This window comes from Dipodomys spectabilis, unplaced genomic scaffold, assembly GCF_019054845.1.
Source record: "Dipodomys spectabilis isolate Male_0828 unplaced genomic scaffold, ASM1905484v1 ptg000002l, whole genome shotgun sequence".
NCBI classification, from domain to species: Eukaryota; Metazoa; Chordata; class Mammalia; order Rodentia; family Heteromyidae; genus Dipodomys; species Dipodomys spectabilis.
Genome location: NW_024870679.1, coordinates 9,403,162 through 9,429,641, shown reverse-complemented (window position 1 = coordinate 9,429,641; position 26,480 = coordinate 9,403,162). Strand labels below are relative to the sequence as shown.

Genomic DNA, 26,480 nt, shown 5'->3' with positions numbered 1-26,480 from the left:
AAATCTAGTTTTCAGATAGAAAAGACTTTTGCTATGGAGAAGTAACGGCTGCCCTGTGATGGAAATGTTAAGAATGAAGGTTGGAAATAGTGGCTGGACCAGTCCCAAGGCTTCAGAGCACCCGGAGGTATCTGGACTTAATTGTGCATGTCATGCAAGTGTTTAATGCAAAGCAGTGAAATCATTCGTCTTACATGTGAATTATTACTTCGACATTTTTATGATGAAAAGAGACAGGTAAGGGCTACAGGGTGAACAACCCTTAGCAGAAGCAGGAGGTCACTTACAGATATAGTTTAGGTAAAAGATGGGTGGCGTCCAAGCATAAGGAATCTGTCAGTGGAATATGAGTGGATGGATTCCATGCAGGCTTGTAAGGGAGTTGGCAGTTCATTGTGGTTGAGTATGTGTGAAAAGTTAGGAAGAAGTAATTGGTCAGCCTCCAGCTTTGCGTTTGGATGATGAGTGTCATTTATCGGGATAGAAAAACATCCGAAGAATCATGATGGGGCAAAGAAGTAGACTTCCTTGTTATCCATACCCAGAGTGACTTGCTTGCGGCACAGAACATCAAAGACTGGTAATCTGAATTTCAGAAAAAGGTTACTTTACCTAAGCCTCATAACCTTTATGGTCTAGTTAAAAACAAAAAACAAACAAAAACAAAAACAAACCAGTGTAGCCTATACAGATCCCAATCTTCAAACAACCAGAGATTTTCTTTAATTTTAACTCATGATAATCTTTAGATTATCTACATACTTTTTCAATAAGTTAGAAACAGAAACAACTTCTATCTCCAGTAAGTAACAAATACTTGCCTCAATCTAGTAATCACACTGAAAATATGTCCTGATTATAAATCTATTTTCTTTATAGAATCTCAAGGTGGATCAATAGCTATAAAATCTACAACTATGCATAATTGCTCATGAAATTCTAAAATATATTGATTACCATATTTATTCATTAGATATTTTTAAATGCCAGGATGTCTTTTTTATTATCTTGAGTATTTCATGTTAGTCTTAGGTAATATATAATTACTAAGCAAATAAATATTAAGTAAGCAAGACATATAATTTAGGTATGTTCTGTAACAGAAAATTTTTTCTTTTGATTCGTAGCACATAGTTTTTAATTTTCCATGTTTGTTTCTAAGTTTTGGATCCATTTGAGTAATAGATGGCTGGGGATTCCTGGGGAACACAGCACAGGCAGATATGGCAAGGTAAATAAATGCAAAAGTGCTGATTGTCACACAAAATATGGTAGAAAATAACTAGATAAAGAGATAATTGTGTACTCCAAATTTGATTTTGGTCAAAATAAATTAAAGAATTTAAGAATATTCACTAAGCACCAAAAAGGGAAAAAAATCAATGTGAACTTACATTTTGTAATTTATAATATTTTTAAGGGAAAAGGAGAAATTGTAAATTAGATACAGCTGTAAAGAAACAACAATAAGCCTGGTACTGGTGGCTCACACTTACAATCCTGTTTAATCAAGAGGCTGAGATCTATGAATTGTTGGGTGCTAGCCTAGGCAGAGAAATATGAGAGACACTTACCTCTAATTAACCAGTAAAAAGCTGGAAGTAGAGATGTGGCTCAAGTGGTAGAGCACCACGTTGAGTGAAAAAGCTAAGCAAGAGCTGAGTTGAAACCCAGTACCAGGATAAGGAAAAAAGAAAAGAAAAAAATAATTACAGAGATTAATAGATTATTGATGAAGGAGGTGAAAAAGGAAGAAGAGCAGAAAGAAGGGGAGGAGTGATAAAAAAGAGAAAAGGAAGAAGCTAGTAATTGGGTAGAACACTGATGGATTTCACTGATTGACAGATTGTAAGAACAGCTTAATGTTGGTATAAACTACACAATTGGGGGTAGTCAGGATGGAAACAACTGGTAGAAACCGAGAGAGCAGAAGATACCATTCAGAAAGGGATGTACTTAATACCTGACTTATGTAACCCTAACTCCTCTGTACATCATCTTTACAGTAAACAAAAGGGTTTTTTTTTTTTTTTTTAATGAACTCTAGAAAAAGCAGTAGACAGTGGTTAACAATTTAAATAGGAAAAGCAGGAAAAGTCACAAACGATGGAAAAGGGTGGGAGACAGAATCATTTTGGGGATGCTGTGTACCTTGGTGCAGGTGTGCTAGGACAATTACTAGACAAATAAATCTCTTTCCCTTTGCTACAAGACCTTAAAGGCCGTTTAGGGTATAGTATTACAGATTCTTTCATTGGCTAGCAAACTGACATTGATGAACTCTGGATCTCAACTTTTCTCATCTATAAAATGAGATTGAAAGTATTTGTGTAGAAGGGTCATTGGAAAAACCTGATAAGAGCATGTATTTGAAAGTGCTCACATATATCTTTGCTGGATGCCTAACTCATGTCAACTCTATCTATCTTTGATAAGAATATCATTCAGCAAGGTCAAAAGGAGTAGCAGAGCTGGAAGAACAATGATGATAGGGGCGGGGCTTAACAAGGGGATGTTGAATTGAGCTGGGAGTAAGTCCTTGTCCTGCAACTCAGTGGTCCTGGGGGAAGATCATAATATAAGATAGCTGCAGAATACCAAGATATTCTGGGGCTGTAGTGCTAGAAAATGGATAAATGAAAGGGACAATTGATCTTGCTTCCCCAATTGAGAGGCTAAAGCAATGGCAAGACAATATCCATAAGGTTTTACCATCACAGTTGTCTTCCCATTTTCACCTATGCCCATATATGCATCCCTTCTCCTGTTGCCAAACATAAGCTGTCTGTGTTCCTAGGCCAGGTAGACTTCACCCTTTAGCATTAGGTCAATGTCTTTAAGATCATCGTGCGTAAGAATTACCTAGAAACTTGAGAAGATCCAGATTCTTAGGATTCCATCAAGAAATTGTGACCGCACTAGCAAAATACAAAATAACTTGCATTTCTAACCATCTCCCAGCTTGTTTTATTCTTGGGCCAATCTTTGGGTATAGTACTTTTCATATTAACAACTCTCTTAAATCTTAAATCAGTAAATCAATCCTTCATTCTTTGCTTCCTCCCTCCCGCCCTCCCTTCTTTCCTTCTCTTTGTCCTTCCTTCCTTGTTTCTTCAGCTAGGTTGGCTTGAAACTTGCTCCTGCCTCAGCCTCCCAAGTGACAAGATGTCAAGCATGCATTACCACACTGAGATCTTTCTTCATTTTATAGCATCAGTATTTTCCCCTTTAATATTCAGAGTCATAAAGACTATTTCTTCTCTCTTTTCCCTCCCATAATGAGTAACATATACTTAACCCTGTAAATCAAATTTTAGTCCAATTTATTTTTACAATCCATCCCTTATTTCTTACCATTCTTTTATAGCATACCTTTTATAGCAACCTAGAGTTGTCAAGACTTACTATATTTAATTTCTCTCTTCTTAATCAGACTTCAGTCTATGCCTCTATATGATGTCTATACTACTTGTATGAATTCTTCCAATGAGAAATCTAGCCATTTTTAGTTCTTAATACCTTTGACCTATAAACAGCATCCATCAATTTTATTTTCTCCTTTACTAATTTCTGCACTTAGTTTTCAGAATATGACAGTCACCTAGTTTTTCTCTAACTTTCTGACCTCTCTTTATGTCTCCTTTGGTGATTCTTCCTCATCTATATGCTAATGACTCCCAAATTCCTTGCTTCCTTGCAAACCTCTTCTATCAATTTAGACTTGCATATCCAATTATCTACTTGACATCTCAACTTCGATGTTTAATAGGCATCTTAAATTGAACATATTCATAAATGAGTTCCTGATCAGGCCCTGCCACTCCCAGGAAAGACAAAAATAAATAGATCAAAATAAATAAATTAAAACCCAGACAAGTAAACAAAGACCCCCACAAACATGACATTCCTTAAGTAGATAGTTGGTAACAACATGGATTAATTACACAGGTCAAACATTTAGTTTTCAAAATTTCCCCTACACACACACACACACACACACACACACACACACACACACACACACACACACACACAAACACACACATGTATATCAGCAAGTCTAATTCCTACTTTCTAGATATCATTAAAATTCATTGATTTTTACACAGTACCCTTTTCTACTGCAATCATCTAGGTCAATGTAGTTTCCCATTTGGATTATTATAAAAGCAATTGACCTTAAACTACTTCAGTCTTTTGTAATCTAATCGGTATGATCCTTTTAAAATATAAGTCAGATGGTGTTAATGCAAATCAGATTATGTGATTTCTTTACTTAAACTCTTTAAGAGATTCCCATCCTACTTACATGGAAAGTAAATCTATTTTGCTGTCATTATATAATTACATAGAATCTGGCCCCTTTTTTCCCCTCTGTTCTAATTTCTTGTATCTTTCCTTTTGTTTGCCTCTGATCATTTCTTATTGATGTGAGACTAGATTTTGTTTCATTGTCTGTGCACTTGCTCTTTGCTGGTGAATTTCTATTTTGCCAAATATATTCTTCTTTCTGTCCTGTTTCTATTCAAAGATCAGCTTCTCATCAGGTCCTCTTAATCACACTATAAAAAAGATTAAGATATATTTTATTCATAAGTTGCTTTGTTGGATGGTAACTTCTTTATACAACTACTTAAAGATGATAATAAAAGAAGTTGCCATCCTTCCAGATGGCAACTTACAATATTGTCTTTTTCTGTTTTGCTTTGTTCTTTAATTTTGTGAAAATATTCACATTCCAAATCAAATATGGTACCCCTGAAGCAAAGTAAAAGTGAATGGGCTTAATTTAAGTGATAAAACAAACATTTATTTTCTTTAATATATTTGAAAAATATCTCTTTAGTGAAATTTGGGCATTATTTATGGGAAAAATGAAAGAAACTCCTACTGAATATTACTAAAACCTGTGTATCCTGAGCATTCCTGGTTTTTGCTCAGTGGTAATATCCTTGGAACCATCTATCTACAGGAACAAGTCTACTGCATTTTATCTATTTGTCTTGTTTGTTTTCTGCACTGTCAATCAAGATCCAGGAATGATGTATTTTCTGTTCCCTGAGAAATTTTCAATGCCTAGGCAGTGCTTAACGTAGTGAGGGTTGTCAATAAATAGGTATTAAGAATTAAGTAAATGATATATTATTGTTGGCTTACTAACCTGTTCTCCATAAAAAAAGGAGGCCAATTTTAGGACAAATTTATAGTAGAGCCTATTGTAAAAGTAAGCCAATGTAAAATCTTCATGTATTGCATTTTACATATTGTTCAAGGTACGATGGATGCATTTTTATTTGCTTTTTTTGTGACTGTGATAAAATACATGCTACAAACAATTTAAAGAAGAAAGGATTTATTTTGACTCATACTGTCAGAGCAGAGTAGTTTACATCATGGTAGCCAGGAAGAAGACAAGCAACAGAAAGGGACCTGCCAGGTATAGTTCTGATGAGGATATGTCCCAGTGACTGTTTTCCTTTAACTATGCAATACAAGAAGTTCTACTGTCTCCTACTCATGTATTTGAAATTTCAAATTCATCAGTGGATTAAACAATTAAACCATTAGACTCTGACTTAATAAGTCAGTGGTGTACATCTTTTCTTTCTTTTTTTTTTTTTGGTCAGTTGTGGGGGCTGAACTCTGGGCCTGATGCTGTTCTTCAGCAGCAGCTCAAGGCTAGCATCCTACCACTTGAGCCACAGCGCCACTTCTGGCTTTTTTCTGCTTATGTGGTGCTGAGGAATCGAACCCAGGGCCACATGCATATGAGGCAAGCACTCTACCACTAAGCCAACTTCCCAGCCCTGACCCAATAAGTCAGAGCTTACAAAATCTAATATTCTCTCTGGAAACACTGCTCCCCCTTCGAGTTTTGTCTTACTAATATAGATTTTTCTTAACCTAGTTGGATGACAATAAAGATAACTATTACAGAAGTATTTATGACTAATAATATTGTAACATATTAAAACATTATGTTGATAGCTACCAGTGTTTTTTCTTTCTCTAGTTTTTCTCCTTTCAATACTCAGATTAGAATATGGAATTCTTATCTAAGCTAAAAAGCATTGCCTCTTACTCTTCTGTTTTCTCTTGATAAGGCTCTAGGGCCACTGAAGTCTTAAATAAATGTGAAGGCAGATTTCTCTTCTTGTCTTTGGCTAATCAAGTTTGTCTCTAATACAGTAGTGAAAAATGGGGAAAGATGAGTTAAAGGAAAGCTATTTTCCTATGTATATGCATATGAAGATGTCCTGTTGTACCTCTCAAATATATATGCTAAAATTTAAGCACAAAATTTAAAAACAACAACAAGGCAAGAAAAAAAACAGATTGAAAATGAATCAGAACTCTGAGTGTTCAGTTCTCCAACTTCAGTTTGGCCCTAGGCAGTCAATAGGAAAACATCCATTGTTTCCTGAAATCCAGGACTTTGCATTATTTCCTTTCAGGTTTCAGCGTTGTGTTAAAAGTGCTCAATAATGAAAGACTGAATTTAGAGTGAAAAACATTAGCAATGTTCTCTAGAGGAGGGATTTCTGTCTTCCCATCTTGGCCTTCATCTGCGAAGCTGACTGATGCTCGATAGGCCCGAGGGAACCTGCCTTGGCAGCCGCTACTGCTTCAAAGGAGAAAAATCGGATGCATGAGGGAGGAATGGATTCAGGGCAGACTTTATTTTTTTCTCTGACTTTGTTCACAAAATTGAATAGGTGAAAAAATATAAACATAAGATTAAGCTAGAGGAAAGGGGGACTTCAGGTGATGTGATGAAGAGACCCTCAGCTTAGCTAGTGTCTCCGACTGTCTGGTTTTAGGTTCTTTAAACAGGGATTCAACTGAATTTGCTATATAGTCCCCAACATACACTCCAAAGTTCAGTCTCCAAGTCTTCCCATTTCTTTACAAATGGGGTGGTGTCATTCTTTCTGATGGAAACATAGAATTCCATTGTACATTTATACCACATTTTCTTGATCCATTCATCTACTGAGGGGCATCTGGGCTGCTTCCATATCTTAGCTATAGTAAATAATGCTGCAATACACATAGTTGTGCTGGTAGCTTCAGTATGGCCTTGTTTGTGATTGTTTGAGTAAATACCCAGAAGTGGGATTGCGGGGTCATAGGGGAGCTCTATGGGGAGTCTTTTGAGGAACCTCCATACTGCTTTCCAAAGTGGTTGAACAAGTTTACACTCCCACCAACAATGCTGTAGGGTTCCCTTCTGTCCACATCCGCTCCAGCATCTGTTGTTATTAGAGTTCTTGATTATAGCCATTCTAACTGGGGTGAGGTGGAATCTCAGTCTTGTTTTGATTTGTATTTTTTATGGCCAGAGAAGTAGAGCATTTCTTTATGTGTCTATTGGCCGTTCTTAGTTTCTCTTCAGAGAATTCTCTTTTTAAATTATATTAAGTGAAGTAATTCACACACAAAGAAACATAGGTCCCATGGCTTCCCTTATTTTCAATAATTACTATACACCTAGGATAAGCTTAGCAGATGAGTAGAATAACTCAATAGCTATGTACCTATGACCATATAAGATGATGCTAAGTGAAATGAACTCCAAGAGATGGACACAAGAGGTTTTTCTTTCCTGTTGTTATTTTTTAATGTACTATGTGATTTTTTGTATGCTCTTCCCTCTATGGTATATCCTTTGCTGTCACTGTATTTGATTTTGGTACCCTAGTATTTTACATACATTTATTTGAATTAGGGAAGGGAAGAGAAACAACAGAATGATGAGACAAAGGACAAGGGGGGACCAACGCAATAGCAACATACACAAGACAATATGTTGGAAATGATCTGTACAACTTGGGAGGGATTGGGGGAGGGAAAGTAGGAGAAAAATGAGGGAAGCAGTAACAAGTTGGACAAGAAATGTGCTTATTACCTTACATATGTAACTGTAATCACTCTGTACATTCTTGACAATAGAAAAAAAAGGAAAAAAAGTTCAGACTCTATCCCTGCAGTCACATGTATGTCATGTCACCCAGATCTGGTGCTACTAGACCTCTCAGACCCTCCGTGTTCATGGAAGAAAGATTAGGGATAGAGATCATTAGTGATAAAAGAATAAAGGCCATCAAATTTGGAGTCAATTGCTAATATAAATGTACTTATGTATCCACTTTATATATGTGTATGTGTGTATGTGTGTATATGTACCTATATCTATCTATCTATCTATCTATCTATCTATCTATCTATCTATCTATCTATCTATCTATCTATCTATCTATCTATCTATCTATCTAAAGCTGGGTATCAGTGGCTCCCATCTGTAATCCTATCTACTCCAGAGCCTGAGATCTGAGGACCGAAGGTTGAAGTCATCCGAGGAAGATAAGTCCAGAAGATTACTGTCTCCAAGTAACCAGCAAAGAAAAGGCCACAACTACAGACATTGCTCAAGTAGTATAGTGATTGCTCAAGTAGTAAAGTAGTATAGCGCTTCAGTGAAGAGCTAAGAATGTGAGACTCTGAACACAAGCCCCAAAACCAGCACAGCAAAAGCAGCTAGGGCTTGAACTGAAGCCCTTGTGCTCAACTGCTCTCTGACTAGAGCCATGCCCTAGCCCTTATTGCTTTAGTTTATTTTTTAGATACCTCCACCTGCCATGTGGATAGTACTACCAGTTTGTCTCATCATGATGGTGGTTGTTTTTGTTTGGTTGTTTGGTTGGTTTACTTTGCTTTTAGCTAGTTTCGGTAATGTTCTTGTTCTGCTAGCCGTGGACCTTAAATCATACTAACCTTCCTCTCTGGTAGCTGGTTTATAGGTATGTATCAACAAACTCAGCTAAGACTTAACTTTTAAAGACATATTTTAAGGTGAAGTTTTCCTAATGAATATTATGCCTGTTTTTAATAACATTTGCTCAAATTAGTTGACTGCTATCAGTAGTGTAGGAAGTATATAAAACAGACTCATCACATAGAGTAGGTGGAGCTCTGTTCCATGAACTTTACTTGTGTGAATTCATTTAATGCTATGGGAGAGATGGTTGTTACAAATAGTTTATAGATAAAGAAATATATATACCTAACAAACATTTTGTTTATCTAATGTATAAATATTATAGTTCATCAAGGAGACAGCATGTATCTAATATTCCAACAATATCAGTATTACCACCCATACTTTTTCATGGTTTTTGTTTGTTTGTTTTGTCAGTCCTGGGACTTGAACCTGGTCCCTGGGCACTATTCTCGAGCTTTTCCTTTCTTTTTTTTTTTTTTTGCTTCAGGATAGCACTCTACCACTTAAGCCACAGCTCCACTTCTGGGGTGTGTGTGTGTGTGTGTGTGTGTGTGTGTGTGTGTGTGTGTAGTTTACTGGAGACAAGAGTCTCATGGACTTTCCTGTCTGAGCTTGTTTTGAACCTAGATCCTCAAATCTCAGCCTCCGAAATAGCTAGGATTACAGGTGTGAGTCACCAGTGCCCTGCTTAGGTTTATTATTATTATTATTATTAGTAGTAGTAGTAGTAATAGTAGCAGTAGTAGTAGTAATAGAAATCATTTTACTGAAGCATTACAATTTAATAATTTGCATGAGCTCAGTAGAATGCTTAAAGCTAAGGATAAAAATTAAAAGTAACAAGTCTTCATTTGTTTCATTCTCTTGTAACCTGACAGAGAACCGTGCTCACCAGGGAGGCACCGGATCCCAGGTAAGAACTCAGGCCCTGCTCCATTTTCCTTGGAACATATTTTCACATCTTTCTAATTCATCCAACTCGCCAGGGCAGACAGAAGTGTTAAATTATTGCCAAAAGCTTTTCTAGAAAAAAAAATTGTTTAGGAAGAGAATTCTCAAAGAGTTTGGGAAATTGCCTGGTGACCAGCAAAGAAGGCTGTTTCAGGGGTAGCATGAAAAAACAAAATTGGATCTTCAAATGTGCAATTTTCTGAGAAGTTGTTATAAGTTGTTTCATAAAGCTTATCTCTCTCATGGAATTTGAAATGTATGTTTAGCTGCAACGAAAAATCTGCTGGTAGCAAACAACCCCAAACATCAAAGTGTGCAAGAAGATTACATTTGTAGCCATCTTTTTAAAAACAAATTCACATAAATAGCAGGAGCACTTTGGAGGTGATTTTTATGTAATAGCATTAGCTATACTGCTTGTCACCACTGCCCTTCATCAATATGTGTAGTCAAGGTTGTTTTGTGATTTGAAAACTTGCAGACAAACATAGTTAAATATAAATGTGCAAAGATCTGGACTTAGAATATATTGCACCTTGTCATTCAAAGTGTCATGGGAGTTGCAAGTTTTAGAAAAGAAGTTCACAAAAGTAGTTAAGACCAGGTCATTATCTGGATGGTGATGGCTCACACCTGGAATCTTAGTTACTCAGGAGGCTGAGATTTGATGATTACAGTTCCAAGCCAGGCTGGGCAGAAAAGTCCATGAGACCCTTATCTCCAACTAACTACCCAAGAGCAGCAAGTGGAGCTGTGCCTTAATTGGTGGAATGTCAGCGCTGATGGGAAAAGCTGAAGGACACTGCCCAGGCACTGAGTTTAAGCCTTAGCACCTGAACACACACACACACACACACACACACACACACACACATTTAAAAAGACAAAACAACCACATAGCTACATCTATACAAGCTTACCATAAAATAGTCCTTATCAATATCAATTTGAAAACCATCTGCTCCTAACCTTATTTTTAAAAAGTGAGGTTTAGGAATATATATGTGACTGAACTTAAAAGTACGTCCATTTACACGATCCCATTATAAACAGCTCCAGTACATAAGGATAGATGAGAAAAGGAAAAGTTGTTGGAAAAGCTTGTTTCTTAGTATGGAAATTAAATAGTTGTTTTTCCTAATTCTTAATATCTTTTATTATCCTCACAGTATGCAGTATTTCCTGTTGCTAGAAAGGCAATCAGAAGTGTTACTATTCTTTTTTATTTTAAAGGTATTTTCTTAGAAAGCATTTGATCTAGTGCCTATAGTATTTGTAAAAACAGTACAATATTAAACCTATTGGTGGTGGCTCTCACCTGTAACTTTACCCACTCAGGAGGCTGAGATCTGAGGATCATGGCTTGAAGCTAGCTTAGGCTGGAAAGTTTGGGAGATTCTTTATCTCCAAATAACCACCAAAGAGCCATTATTGAAGCTCTGGTTCAAATGAAAAAACACCTGTCTTAAGCAAAAAACGCTAAGGCAGTGCACCCAGACCCTGCTGAGTTCAAACCCAGGACTAACATGAATACTGACTGCTCTTTTGTATAAAGTATGGAATGTAAACAATTATTCCTATGAGAACAAAATTCAATGGAGGGAATCAAGGGATGAGAGCAGATTTCTACCATGTGGTAAAATGACCAGGATGAAATTCTATGGAATAGGTAATACTTGAGCTTGCTTTACAAATCCAGCCCCTCATTTGCAATTCACCCAGGAAAACTGACAATAAATTTTACTATATGCTGTAAATTTAAAAAAAGAATAAGTTTAGTCTTAAAGAAATTTGTATATGCTGTAAATTGTACAGATTCAGGTACAGAAACTTTCTTTGCTCAAAATCTATACCTCTCTCTTGCCTGACTTTACTTTTGAACTTCTCTTGCTCTTAATAAATCATAATCATATTTCCATAGACCATCATGCTGGGCTACTGAGACTAAAAGGACAATGAAAGCAAATGATTGTTGCTATGAAAACAGTGTTTTCTTTTTTTTTATTGTGAACATACTGTACAGAGGGGTTACAATTACATGGGCATGATAATGAGTATATTTCTTATCAAGCGTTGCAGCCTCCTCCTTTGTTTACCCTTCACATTCCTTCCCAGCCTCCCCCTGACCCCCCACCCAGTCCTCCCCCCACAAAGTTGTAAAGTTCGTTTTTCGACATAATGACTTGTACTTCTCATTGTTGCAAAGGGTCCACCGGTATCCTTAAAGGACTTGTTTTTCCCTTTCTCCTCCACAAATTATACCGACATCAAATACAGTGAAAGCAGGGGTTATACTGTGGGGGAGGGACATACAAAGCAACAAAGAAATAATCTTATAACTGCATTAGAAACAAATGCATGAAAGAAAAAAAACATTTAATTACATATCTAAGGGTTCATTTTCCTAACATCACATTATCTGACCTTTTCTGCTTGACTCATACATATACTAGATATTGCAAATAAGGGAAATCATGGGACCTATGAAAACAGTGTTTTCATAGAAGAGAAGTAAGACAGACAAGAAGAACGATAGCCCTTGAAAAGGCCTCACCTTATCAAGAAAATAGTTTCAAAATAGTTTCACACACAGATGTGAACAAAGAATTCTAATATTTGCGCATAACAAGTCACGAAACAGAAGGCTGGGATTCTAATTCTAACAAAGTCTTCCTAGCTGTCCCTGCCCCCCCCCCCAAACCAAAAGAAATGTTGAGATGTGTGTCTTTATTGAAAATTGATTAAAAACTCCTTTCTCAGGCATGTCTTCCCCTTCCTCTCTTGCTCCCTTCTCTTTTCCTCTTCATTTCCTTCTTCCTAATTTTCTCCCTCTTTTCCTTTTTTTCCCTTTTCTAGGTGACCTGGACTCAAGGAGGATTTGAGTTGAATTTGCTGAGGATTCTGGTCTGCCCTTTATTGTGTGATTATTTGGTTTAATTTCCATGGCAAGGGGTGGGGATTCATTGCAGTTTCCTCATCACGGTAGGAAAGTGCTCCCCCACTGAGCTACTATGCTCCCTACTTTTACGAACAAACCAGTCTTGTATTTTTCACTTCGTATGTGGACATTTTATTTTCCCCCATTGAACCCTTCAAACTAAACAAAAACAAACAGAAGCGGCCTTTTCCTGACATTGGAACATGCATTTTAAGGTTATAGTTCTCCTCTTACTGAAATTGGTGAGATTTTTCATAAAGTTATTGACTTTAATACGGAGACTTACTTTTAACTACTAATGTTTACTCAACATTCACATGTTGACCAAAAGTAATTAGTAAATGTCAGCAATAAATGCTTGCTCTCCTTTATAGTCCACTCAATAATATATATATATTTTTTGATAGGTCATGGGCCTGAACTCAGGGCCTGGGTGCTGTCCCTCAGCTCTTCAGCTCAAGGTTAGCACTCTACCACTTAAGCCACAGTGCAGCTTCCAGCTTTTTCTGCTTAGGTGGTGCTGAGGAATTGAACCCAGTGTTTCATGAATGCTAGGCAAGCACTCTACCACTGATCCACTTTCCCAGCCCATATATTTTTTATTTATCAGAATATATATATATGGACTAAGGGTGTATCTCAGTAGTAGTGTTCTTCAGAATTACCTAGGACATGAAGCCCTAGTTTTCATCCCCAGTACCAACCATACTCAACAACCATAACAACATATTTGTTATTCAATATTGTCCCACAAAATTATATTTAGAGTTATTTGAGGAACACGATTTGCTTCATGTTAAATCAGTTATGCTTTCAAGAAAGACTTATTGATCATCCTCTATGTGCCAGTCAGTAAATGCTAGACATTAAAGATTTATAAAGTTCACAAGATTTCCCATTCTTCCTGAGGGTTTATCTTGAAAGGAATAGGGGGAGAAACAGACCTAAAAAGTGATTTCAGTATAATGTGACACATCGTGTCTATGACCTGCAATGCTCATATGCATGGTAACAATTAATTTGTTTTGGGTTGGCCAGAGGAATTTTAGCGAGACAGTGAGTTTACAGTTCTCAGAAAAGTTTCCCAAGTCCAGGGACTCAATGCTGGCACAACATATGACAACTTACAACTTCAGTGTGTTTGATCCATTGGGACTCAGGGAGGAAGAAAAGAGGAAGGTCTGGGGAAACAGCCAGAATCAGTGAGAACTGTGTCTCTCTGAGGAGCAGATGTGGTTTGAATATGGATAGTGATCCCTAAAAGTCCAGATGTAAAAGGTATGGTCCTCAGGTGTTAATTTTGAGAGATACTCACTACTACATTGCACTCCTAATGATCTAAGAACATCTAAATATCTCTCAGGAAGCCCTTCAAAAATTGGGCCTATGGTTTCACTTTATGAATGTTTAGAGACATGTTTAATTAATCATGTCCAAATGTAATTTCTTGTCTTTTACTGTCCATTGAGTTTACTTGTAGATTTATAGGCACATTCTAATTATTACAAATAAGCGAAACCATCCAGCCTATGTTTCTTGGGATATTCTTAGGAGAGGATCACAAAGGCTCAATAGTTATGTGCATATGATCCTATAACCTTATGCTTATTGAAATGAACATTAAGAAATGGAAACAAGGGGATTTTATTGCACTGTTTATAGTCTTTTTCTTTCCCCCCTTTTGTAGTTGTTTTGTTTTCTGTACTCTTTGTCTTGTATATAATGATTTGGGGAGGGGAGGAGGAAGCACAGAAATGGTGGGACAAAGGGTAAACCAATCCAACAGTGATACTCACTAGACACTGTTGGAAATGACCTTTACAACTTGGAAGGGAAGGCAGTCGGGAGGGGAAAAAGTGGGAGAAAAGGAGGGAAGGAGTGACACTTTTCAAAGGGAAATATATTCATTACTTGATTTATGTAATTGTAACCCTTCTATACATCACCTTTACAATAACAAATTGATTTTAAAAAGAAAAATTGGGCCTAATAAGAGGTTTGTACATCATTGGGAGCATACCCCTTAAAGATGAAATGTTTCTGGCCCATTCCATGCTTCCTGGCTCATTGTATGAGTAATTTGCTCCATCATGTGATTCATCCATTCTCATCTGATACTATCTCCAGAGGTCTGGAGCTATGGGACCACTGAATCTTGGGCTTGAACCTCTAGAACTGTGAGTAAGACAGTATTGTCTGTTTATAAGTTAACTGTCTTAGGTATTATTGTAACACACAGGTGACTAATACAGGGGATGATAGCAGATTAATTTATTAGAAAAAGATCATTTAGAAGCAATGCTATGAATACTGCAAAAAGTAAGAATGATACCTGGGAGAAGAGTTATCTGCATTGGTGCCTGTGTATGAATTAAGACAGAGAAAGACAAAGTATATGACATGGTCAAGGAACTGCTGTGTGTTAAGTATCTCCTAAAGGAACATATGTGAAAGCCTTGATACACAGATTAGCATTATTGGGAGGTGATGGAAATTTTAAAGGGTGGAGCCTAGTGAGAGGTCTATAGGTTACTGTGGGTGTGACCTGGAAGAGGATTGTGGGAATGAGGTATTTTCCTTCCTCTCTCTTTTCTTTCCTGGACATGAAGAAAAAGTGCTCAGTCACAAACATTACCACCATGATCCACTGCCTCCTCACAGGCAAAAACATGATCATTTATCATCATTTACGATGATCATGGAGTGAAACCTCCAAAATTGTGAGCCAAAGAAAACCTTTTCTAGTTACAAATTAATATTGAAATACCTGTCATATTTACATAGTGAATGATTAAATATGAATAAGAGAGAGATCCAGAGAGAGATTAAGAATATCCTCTAAATTTTACAAATATAAGAGAAAAAACATTTGGGAATTTTACAGAACAGTACTGTAAGTTTAAATCACAGTACTACGCAAGCAAAAATAATTTCCAGTGATGACTTTTACTAAAAACAGACATTTTAAATGAATCCAGTTTAAATGAGTTGGAGTAGAAATATTACCTTACAGAGAGATACACACAAAAAAATAAGTGACCTTATTATATAATTGTGAGGTTACATTTGTAACTGTGTATTATCACAATATGAATAAAGATGGCTAGGGGAAGTGTTAATTCTGGCATGTGTCTATGTGATTTTTAAAATCTCATCATTTGGTTTCATAGTAAAATCAGGGAAGAGATCTGTTTTGCAAAATTCTTCAAGGATTTCCTTATTTTTTTCAGGGCTTCTTTTATTCCTTTGATATTCAAATGACCATCTTTGAAGAACAAGTCCCATAATCCTCTCTCTTCAATTGCTAAAGGAAAGAAATTGCCAGCTACTATTTAGAAATTCTGGCCATTTCTCTCTCAATGTTTACGTCAACTTCATGAAGTTATATGTCCTTCACATGAGCAAGATTTACTTCTGTTATATTTAAATGAATAAAATTAGCTAGTTGCAGTATCCAAAAATGAGTGGCAGAAGGAAGACTTCTCTGTTAGAAAGTAAAGGTTAGGTTAGCAGGATTTGGAGAGGATTTACTAAACAAGTATCCTTAAAAGTAGAGTCATGACTGCTTTTCCTGACTTGAACTTTTTCATAATGGCAGGAATTGAGTGACACCACCATGCATAACTAAAACTCAGGTGTGTAGAGGTTTGTTTGTTTATTTATTCATTCAGTTGGTAAGCCTTTTTTTTCTTCTTTTTTTGTGTCGGTCTTGGGACTTGAACTCAGGGCCTGGGTGCTGTTCCTGAGCCTATTGTTTTGTTTTGTTTTGCTTTTTCCCTGAAGGCTAGTGCTCTACCACTAGAGTGACAGCTCCACTTCTCTTTTGTGGTGCTTAATTAGAGATAAGAATTTCACAAACTTTCCTGCCAGGACTGCGAACCTCAATTCTCGGATGAGCCACCAGTGGCTGGCTAGTTAATTATTTTTATTGCAAGTATTCTTGCTTAAATTCAGGTCCTCACTCTCTCACTTGGCATTTTCTACTCAAGGTTGGTGCTTGACCACTTGAGTCACATTTCCACTTCCAGATTTCTCCTGGTTAATTGGTTATATGAATCTCAAGGACTTTTTAATCTGAGCTGTCATTGTCCCTCAATCCTCAGGGCTCAGCTGTAAGCTCAGGTTTACAGGAGTGAGCACCAGTGTCTTGGTTAGTCAGAGGTTTAAACAGAACACTGTCACCTTCTTGACTGATTTTGAGATATGGGTGGAAAATGAAACAGAAAGATAATTGCTTTCACATCATTCATTCATTTCAGAGGTTTCTATCAATCATTTGTACAAAGGTTAATTCAGCATTGTTTTCAGAAGCTATGGAAATTTGCCAGGCTCCCATCCATCAGAGAAGGATGATCAGGAAGTATCTGGATTGGAGGGATGGCCTAGAGGTTTCCTCTGAAGTCTCAGTGAAGGTTCCAGGAACCTAAAGATCCCCATCAAATACCCGAAAGTGACAGACAGAAGGCAGGGCCTGAAAAGCTATTGATGGACAGTTGAAGAGACAGATTCTTCCATGGGACAACATGTTAGGAAGTCAGGATTTCTGAATTCTAGCCGTGATTCTGCATTTAAGGTTAACAATACTTGACATGGCATTCAGGGCATAGCTCACCAAATAAAAAAATAATAAAATTATCAGCATGGAATATTCTAGTTTTCTCTGACTGCTTAGGGGTCTGAAGTCTGAATGTAGACTTTGACATCACACAGACTTGGGGTGCAATCTCAGGTTCGTCGCTTACTGTGAAATCCTGGTGAAGTTCAGCGTTTTCTCTACCTGATTTTACTAATCTCTAAATTAAAGATGACATGACATTAAGTACTAATAAGGCTCATTTGGCATTGGAACCAAAATACCCATCCATAGTTCATCACATTTAGGCGTATTGATGTATTAATTTGTTGCATCAGAGATACTGCTTAGCAGAAGAACTATAGAATGTCTCACCAGGCAAAGGAAGGCACAAGGATAAAATCCAAACCAGGGGAAAGCTAAAGACAATATTTAAATAAAACAGAACCTTGATAGTCCCCCAACGAGCAAAGCCCTGATTGAAAGAGTTGTACATCAGATCCAAGTTGAGAAGTGGGTGCTTGATTCTGTTTCCTCGGAAACTATAAAGTTAAGGAAAAATGTTGAATTTTGTGTCCGGAAAAAAAAAATTAATAAGCCTCTTATCTGAAGCTTTGCACCTGGCTTGAAAATTGAGGTTGCTTCTTGATGTCAAAATGACTCAAATCCTCCAGGCACCAGTGGGCGATTCCACTATTACTGATCTGATTTAAAAAAGCTGTATCTAATAGTGTGTGATTTTGGAGAACAAAGTGTTTCAGTGCCACATCCTCTGGTAAAGTAATAAAAGCAGTGCTCAAGTCTAACCTTGTAGGCATGGACAAATAAAGCAAGACAATGCAAATGAAGTGCTAGGCCAAGTACCTGTATTAGCAAACAGTGTTAATATTACTGCTCTTATTGCTTAGCTGCTGTCGAGTTCAAGTGGTCAATCAAAACCCTAGCTGTACTGTCAAAGCTCAGAGAATTCATAAACTTTATAGACCACAATAAAGACAATTTGTCCCATGAAGGTTAGAATGTGTTTGTGACTTTAACTAAGTTCACTATCTTACAATACTGTGAAATTTATGTAATCATTTACTCACAATAAAAAATCAAAAAAACACCCAGCTGGCCAATAGAGAGTGAACATTTGAACCCTCAAATAAGCGGTTAGAGGGTTGCACAATTCCATATAGCCTTTGTTAATTGAGATTTCCTGACCTAATATCAATGAATAGACTTGAATGGAAAATACACTTATGACACCAAGTTTCATAGGCACTCCTATAAATAAATAAGCAAGGAAAAACATCAGAATGTGTGCATATAAACCTTTTTCTCAAATACGGATAGAACTCACAGTCTTCTTGCCTTTGTCTTCCAAGTGCTGGGATTATAGGTGTATAGGTATGAGCTAGTACTTTCAGAGAGTTTAGACCAATAAAGAATGTGTCTTAACTAGTCAGATTTCACACAGTATTGGAATACCTTTGCAGTATACTTGATCATTTATTTGCCCCAGATTAAATGTTTTGTACATAAATGACTCCATATTCAATATCTCTATTCATAAGCAAGTCTTTGCTATGTCAGGCCAGGACAGCGCTCTACTTCCTTCTGTTACTTTTGTCATACTTCAGATGTCAAGATTCTTAAACTTAGCTTCTCTCCTGTGGCTCACACCTTAATCATAGCTACTCAGAGGCTGAGATCTGAGGATTGCCATTTGAAGCCAGCCTGGGTAGGAAAGTCTATAAGACTTGTGTCTCCAATTAAAACAGCAATAACACCATTAGTGGAGCTGTGGGTAGAATATTAGTGAAGCTGTAGGTAGAGCATTAGCCTAGGCCCTGAGTTCAAGTCCCAGAACTGACACACACAGACACAGAAACAGACACACACACACATACACATACACACACACAAACATAAACTCAACAGATTTCTAAACTTGTCTATCTGGGGAAAGAATGTGCCAATTTCATCATTTCTCTTATGAGGTGCTTAGAGAACTTCCAATTCCTTGGATAGTTTTGTTGGATATTGTAATATATACACAGAATGGAATAATTACAATTAATTCAGATTGGTGTGATGAGCTTATATTAGAGAGGTAAAGATAATCATAAAAATGGCAATACATTTTCCTTTTTATAATCAATGAAAATTATTACTATTTAAATCTTTTAGCCTTTCCATGGGGAATTATAATTCTGACTGGCACAGAGTAAATATTTCTATCCTCATCCAACAAATACCACCAGTTAATCTGAAGTTATAGGTAGTCACGTGTCTATTTTGCTTATATAAATAGGTTCTCTGTTTGTGCTTTAATTCTTGCCTGCATACCTCAGCTGACTCATTCCACCCCTTCCAGCAAATGTTCTTTGATATATTTTGATATACAGTAGTGCATTGGTATTCTTGGGTGTATGGCTCCAGGGGGAATGATGTCGTGAAAACAAACAAACAACAACATCCCTGAGCAGGATGCATAGACTTCAGTACCTGAATCAGGTAGATTCTTGATTTTGAATAATTCAAGAATCAAGATAGATGCCTCATTCATTCTTCCCCAAATGCAATTCAATGTCTGTTAAAGACATGTTGTCTTTCACTGACTCTCACATTTTCATGTTACGAATTACACTAGGTAATTTACTTTTCCATTCTTTTTAGAGCACAGTTTACTTTTGGAGAGTCATATTTTCACAAAATCAAGGATAAGGAAACACTCCACAAGTCACAGGCATGTGATGTGGTACTGACTGAGAGCTTGTGGTATCACAGCACTGTAACACAAGTGGGCATTCTATATGATTATTTTTAAAAAAAATTTTTTTTGGGGGGGTCCAGTCGTGGGGCCTGTACTCTGGGCCTGGGTGCTGTCCCTCAGCTCTTCAGCTCAAGGCTAGTGCTCTACCACTTGAGCCATAGCACCACTTCCGGCTTTTTTCTTTTTGCTTATGTGGTGCTGAGGAATCGAACCCAGGGCCTCAGGCATGCAAGGCAAGCCATCTACCACTGAGCCACCTTCCCAGCCCATTTTTTTAAATTTTTTATTATTTTTACGTTTATTATTATATTTTGCCAGCACTTGGTGAAAAAACAAAAATCATACATTCAGAAATGAGATGAGGTTAGTGTATGCTGAAGTAATCTCCTTATTTATGAGTAATCTGAGATTTGTGAAAAATTATGTCATCGTGTAGTTATCGTTTTTGCTAGTTTTCGAACCAAATTACCAAATGACACAGGTTTGACTGATCTATCTTTATCTTTCCCCTAGCCTGTCCCATGTTTAATCCACCTTTTTTGAAAAATGGATTTAATGCTTGTTTCAGAAAATATACCAATGCATTGTATTTGATAAATTGGTGGCAACTGGAAGCGTTTAGAGATAGCATGACTGAGAGGGTTTTGTGAGGTTGGGATTCTGTGATACCTGTGATACCTGAGGCTGCAACCAACCTCAATATCTACACTAGTATATCTCATTTAATTTTAAAACTTAGGATAGCTTTGTTTCTCAGTCCAAAACAGCTAAGCCATCCACATCAACACATGTTGGAAGGCTAACCACAGAAATAATTTTTCAGTTTCCTCGTTTGTGTTTTTCCCCAGGTCAGTGACTTCTAGCACATTCTACTCAGTGTTACCCAGTAGAGTTTTGCTTTGTCTTTATTTAACTCCTTGGCTCCAGTTGTTTGAATAAGTTGATCAGTATTAATGTCCTTTGTATGGAATTCACCTTGGCTCTCCTCAAAGACTTGGACCATGAACATTCTATGTGGTTTCTCACACTATGGACACATTATTCCAGAAAATTTTCTTGCAGTCTTTCTAGTTGGAATACCTTTAGCCAATCACTAAAACAAAATTGATTTAGGAAACTGACTGTAGGAGAACATCGTGGAAGTGTCTGATCCTTCAGGATTACTTTCCAAAGTCATTGTATCTACTCATATGCATTTTCAATCTATAATCTATGAACACAATCCCAGAGCAGATTCAATCTACAACTGAAGGTCCCTCAAGCCTTTGTTTCTTCTTTAATAAGGTTTTTAAATTTTATTTCACCCTCTGGCAGATTCTCCAAACGTGTGATGTATGAAGTATTAGATAGTATGCAGCACAGATTGCATGTTAGTTTAGAAGGTGAAGGCACACTAAAGGTCTTCAGCTCTTATGGACGTTCTTTGTGTCATTGCAATAACTTTTTTAGCACAAAATCATTACTCTTTAGCTTAGCATATCCAACAGCCTCATAATGACATAATCTGGATGAATCTTGATACTGGCTCTGATTCCATTAATGTCCAGGGCTGATAAATGCCTGCATTGACTCAGATCGGACAGTTCAAGGATTAAGATCTGGGGATTGTTTGACCTGACTTTTTATGGCATTTAACTTGACTAGATTTGATTTTAATTTGCAATAACTAGTATACGTCTGAGACAAGCAGAAAAGGACAGATAAGTTGATGTTAAGTGAACTAAACCCCAAGATAAGTATTCAAATGTTTTTTTTTTCTTTCATGCGATTGTTTCTAACATATTTATAAGATTATTTCTTTGTTGCTTTGTATGTCCCTTCCCCATGGTATAACCCCTGCTTTCACTGTATTGCATGTTGCTATAATTTGTGGAGGGTAAGGGAAAAAACAAATCGTTTAACTAGGGATACAGGTGGACCCATTGCAACAATGAAATGTACAAGTCTTTATGTCAAAAATTGAACTTCACAACTTTGGTGGGAAGGGAGTGGGGATTGGGAGGGATGGGAAGGGGAAACAAAGGAGGAGGCAACAATGCTTGAAAAGAAATATACTCATTAGCTTGCCCGTGTAATTGTAATCCCTCTATATGGTATTTTCACAATAAAAGAAAAAAGAAAAGAAAAGAGGTTTATTAACATCTTTAAGAATTCCTGTAATGTTTTTATTGGGCTGAATATTGTTTTGCATGGACAGAATCTTTCTCAAAGAGAATTAGCTCAATGATTTGCCATCATAGGCAACAAAATGGCATGATTTTTCAAAACCACATAAAGGAGAAAATGGTCATCTTTTTCATTTCTGTCAGTCTATGAAAACTAATGACAATTCATTTGTATATTTAAAATAGAGCCAAAGGAAATAAAATGTCTTTAATTATCCATAAAATTATTTCTTAGCCAAAAGTATTTAAGAAAACATTATGTTTAGTAAATATACATATAATATAATTATTTCTACTTTAAAAATGTTATTCTGCTCTTGCAAGATCACTACTTTTTATCTTAGTCACTGAATAATTTTGGAATTAAATGTATTTTTATGCTACTATTGAATTGAATAAAACTGCTTTAAATATATCTGGTCTATTTTTAGCAAAATAAAATGTTTTCAATATAATTGTGTAAATATATAATTTACATTTGAGTCAATAGATAATAAATTGTGTAGTGTCACATTTTTAGCTTATATGATTAGTACTTTAAATTTTAAATGCTTGCCTTCATAAAATTAAAGGTCACAGTATATTAGGAATGTAATCTGCAGTTTAAAATCTGGTTACTATTAATTTTAAAAATAACTATAAAAAAGAAATCATGGAACATTTAATAGTACTTAATATGAATTAAGTAAATTATGCAAATAAGCATCAGTTTATTCATATTCCCTTTTTATGTAGGGATTCTGCATAAAATGTTTCCACTTAGCTAATAACTGAAATGTAATATGTGGTGATCAATTATTTATTCAAATATTGGAAGTCATTTAAATAATCACATCTCAGTAATGCAATATAGTTTTTTATTAATTTCAAGTTCAGTATGTTTGTGATTTAAGATATTTATTTGATTTTACTACAGGTTGTGATCAAGAGAAAACATGCACAAATATTACATTTTAATGGAGCTAAAAGAACATTATCCCATAACCCCTGTTTTCACTGTATTTGATGTCGGTGCCTTGAATCTTGTATATACATTTTTCTAATCTGGGGAGGGGAAGGGAAATGACAAAATGCTGAAATAAGGATACAGGTGGACCCATTGAAACAATGAGATGTACAAGACACTATGTTGAATACAAACTTTACAACTTGGTGGGGGAGGAGGCGGGGAGGTGGGGAGAGAAGGGATAGTAGAAGAAAAACAAAGGAGGAGGTAACAATGTTCAATGGACATGTACTCATTACCTTCCTCATGTAATTGTAACCCCTCTGTACAGTCCTTTTACAATAAAAATGTGTGTATATATACATATATATATAAAGAATATTATCCAATTTCTTAAAGTATTCAGCTCATTACTGACTGAAAAATGTTGAGTTTCTGCCCTGCCAATCCATGAAGGCGATGGGTATAGAATTAGGACAATACATTTTAATTATGCTTTATTTTACAGGTCCTTGGGACCAATATTATGTATACTAAAGCCTGTACTAAGTAGTTATTGTGGTCAGTTGTATTGTAATCTCTATTGTAATGACTGTGAAAAGGCCAAAATAAGTTAAAACCGTGAGCACTACCACATAGCAATGAAGCAGAAAACAATGAACTTCTAGACTTATCAAATATAGAGAATGTCTTTAACCTTAAACCTTGTGCTCTTCTAGGATTAAAGTATTTTAGCTCTTAAAATCTCACCCTTAACTTAAAATTGACTCCACCTTCTGCATTAAAATGGTGTCATGTCCTTATTGTTTAAATAGCTCTCAATAGAGAGGTATTGGTGCCTCTCTATTGAAGCAGGAGTCTCTGGACTCATGCTGTCTTTGTTCTCCTCTGTATTGTGCTTAAAGTAAACATATATTAGAATATTACCCCTCAACCTGTCTGTTTTCATATTATACCATGCTGTGTTCACTGAAGCACGTAAGGTTCGTAATTACTACTGATATCATTGTAATTCTAAAACAAAGAGTTTTACTGCAGGGTCAATCAGATCTGGTGAACAATTCTGGCTCTACTACCCCAACAACATAAGGACTAAAAATGCTATGCAATCTATATCTATCTTAATTAGCTTATGTTTTCTAATAACCATGTGTGCCTCACAGTTACCATAAGGGGTATTATGCAATAACTGACCAGATAAAATACTAGTGTCAAAATGTGATTAAAATTGAAAAGCATTAATACCATCAATGTTGACATTCACATCACATCTGTGGGCATAAATAAATATTCCTAAGAAACAGGACAGAGTCAATGGACACTTGTGAAAATGTACTTGGTAATTACAAAACAATTGCCTCCCCTTTCCCAGACAATATGGGCATTATTATTTTATATTTGGAAATTTAAGATCTCTGAGACACCAGTGGCTCCAAGGAGGATGATGTTCATTGCTTTAAAAGCTTTCTATAATTCCTCAGCTACCGCCTATTCATCTTTGTTCCCCACAGTGCCCCAGACCCAGGGTTTTAGCTACATTTCAGGGCAGTATCCTGTTTGACTCATACCACCAAGAATAGCAAGTGTGAAAATATCCACCTGGAACCAGCTTCAGCCACCACAGTAGCCTCCTCATAAAAAATACAAGTCACAATTTTTTGTGAGGCACGTGTAATCTGTGACCCAGCATGAGTAATCTCAGCCAAGCTTTCTGGCAGCCTTTGTTCCGTTTTCTCACACTTCCTAATGTCACCTTGCCCTTTGTGTTCTTAATACTCTACGCAATTAGATACTAGTTTCTTCTTCCAGAATCCTACTAAGACTACAAATCCCTGGAAATTCAACCCCAAATTTACATATATCTTCTCTGATGATTTCTACAACTCCAAGTTGTGGAAAGAGTGAGGATCTTTTCTTTCTTATAGGAGCTCCCTCCGTAGGTACAGGTAGAAAAGATCAGAATTATCTAAAGAGACTATTATGAAATTTCACATGTGATCAGCACTTTTTCTCCCCCTAAACATTGGGCAAATGAGTTTTAAAATGTATAGTAGACAAGAATTTCTCAACTTCCTTTAGTAAATCACCTAAAATTCATTCTTCTTATCACCATATAGAGAAACATTGATTCTTGACTTTACATTTTCATACTCACCCCCTCACTGTGCAGCCACATTATTTTATAATTGTTTATTTCTGCATTTAGCATCTCTACCAAAAATCTAGATAGAGGATAGGAGCTTTTCTCCATTTGAATCCCAAGAAAATAAAATGCTAAAGAGTTGATAAAAATCAACATACCATTTTGTATTGATACATGGATGACTATGTTTTAAGACCATATTCATTATATCATTCAACTAGAAATCTCAGATAGAATATCAAAGTATATGTTAATTTTTTCAAATGAAAGAGACATGGTATAAGCACTGAAGATCACAAATATTGGTTTATAGCAGACTCTAAGTCTTCATAGACTTTTTTACTTTACGCATAATTATGACAAGGTATCCCCCTGTATTCTCATAATTAATTAAGTGTCAAAGAAAGTTTGGGTTTATATCTTCTAAATAAAGATACACCATGGACAGTACAAAGTGATAGCTATCAATAGACACAGACCTGAAAATAGACAGTCCTAAAATAGCCAAGAAGTTTGATGTATTTTAATTTAACAAGAAAATCTCTATGGATATGTCACTAAGATGCAACAGAAATAAAACAAGACAAATGCATATTTATAACTTAGACAAATAAGTTATATCAAAGGAATAAATTGTCTTTACAAAATATTAAAATATATAAATATATAACATTTAAAAATGGTGTAGCTGAGTCTTCCATAAGACTTTATGCCCAATTAACCACCAAAAAGCTTATAATTCTATAAGCACAGTGGGTGGTATGCAAACAGTAACAAATTAATTAGTATAAGAATAGTAACCTCTATGGAGAACTCAAAGAGTATAATTCTTTAGAAAGAGTAAGTCAAAGCCCACTGAAATAACTACCAGGAAATGGGCCCTTCCCTCGAATAAACAATATAAGCTTTTGACTTCTACCCCCATCTTTTCTTCTACTTCTAGCCTCATCAATAGTCAAGGCCGGAGCCAGAACAGGGTGAACTGTTTACTTACCATTAGCAGGAAGCCTAGCACCTGCAGGAGCTTCAGTTCACCTAACAATCTTTTCACTTCACCTCCCAGGAGGCAGTGGCAAGGGGAAGGCATTGGCAAAGTGGTAGGCAAATAAGGGGGGATGGTTAGGGGGAATGCAGTGAGTAATTCATTTTATATTCCACAGAATCGGAAAAATAAGGAAAGGGATGGGTGGAAAGGGGGTGAAGATGTTGTAGGGATGACAC

General features: G+C 36.3%; 1 long non-coding RNA gene across 1 annotated transcript; it reads left to right on the top strand.

The window, feature by feature from the left end:
- The first annotated feature begins 1,878 nt into the window (after nt 1-1,878).
- LOC122111917 lies at nt 1,879-26,234 on the top strand. The gene is made up of 3 exons (XR_006148061.1): nt 1,879-1,889; nt 10,787-10,791; nt 26,131-26,234. It is a non-coding gene; the product is annotated as an uncharacterized LOC122111917 (long non-coding RNA).
- The last annotated feature ends 246 nt before the right edge of the window (nt 26,235-26,480 follow it).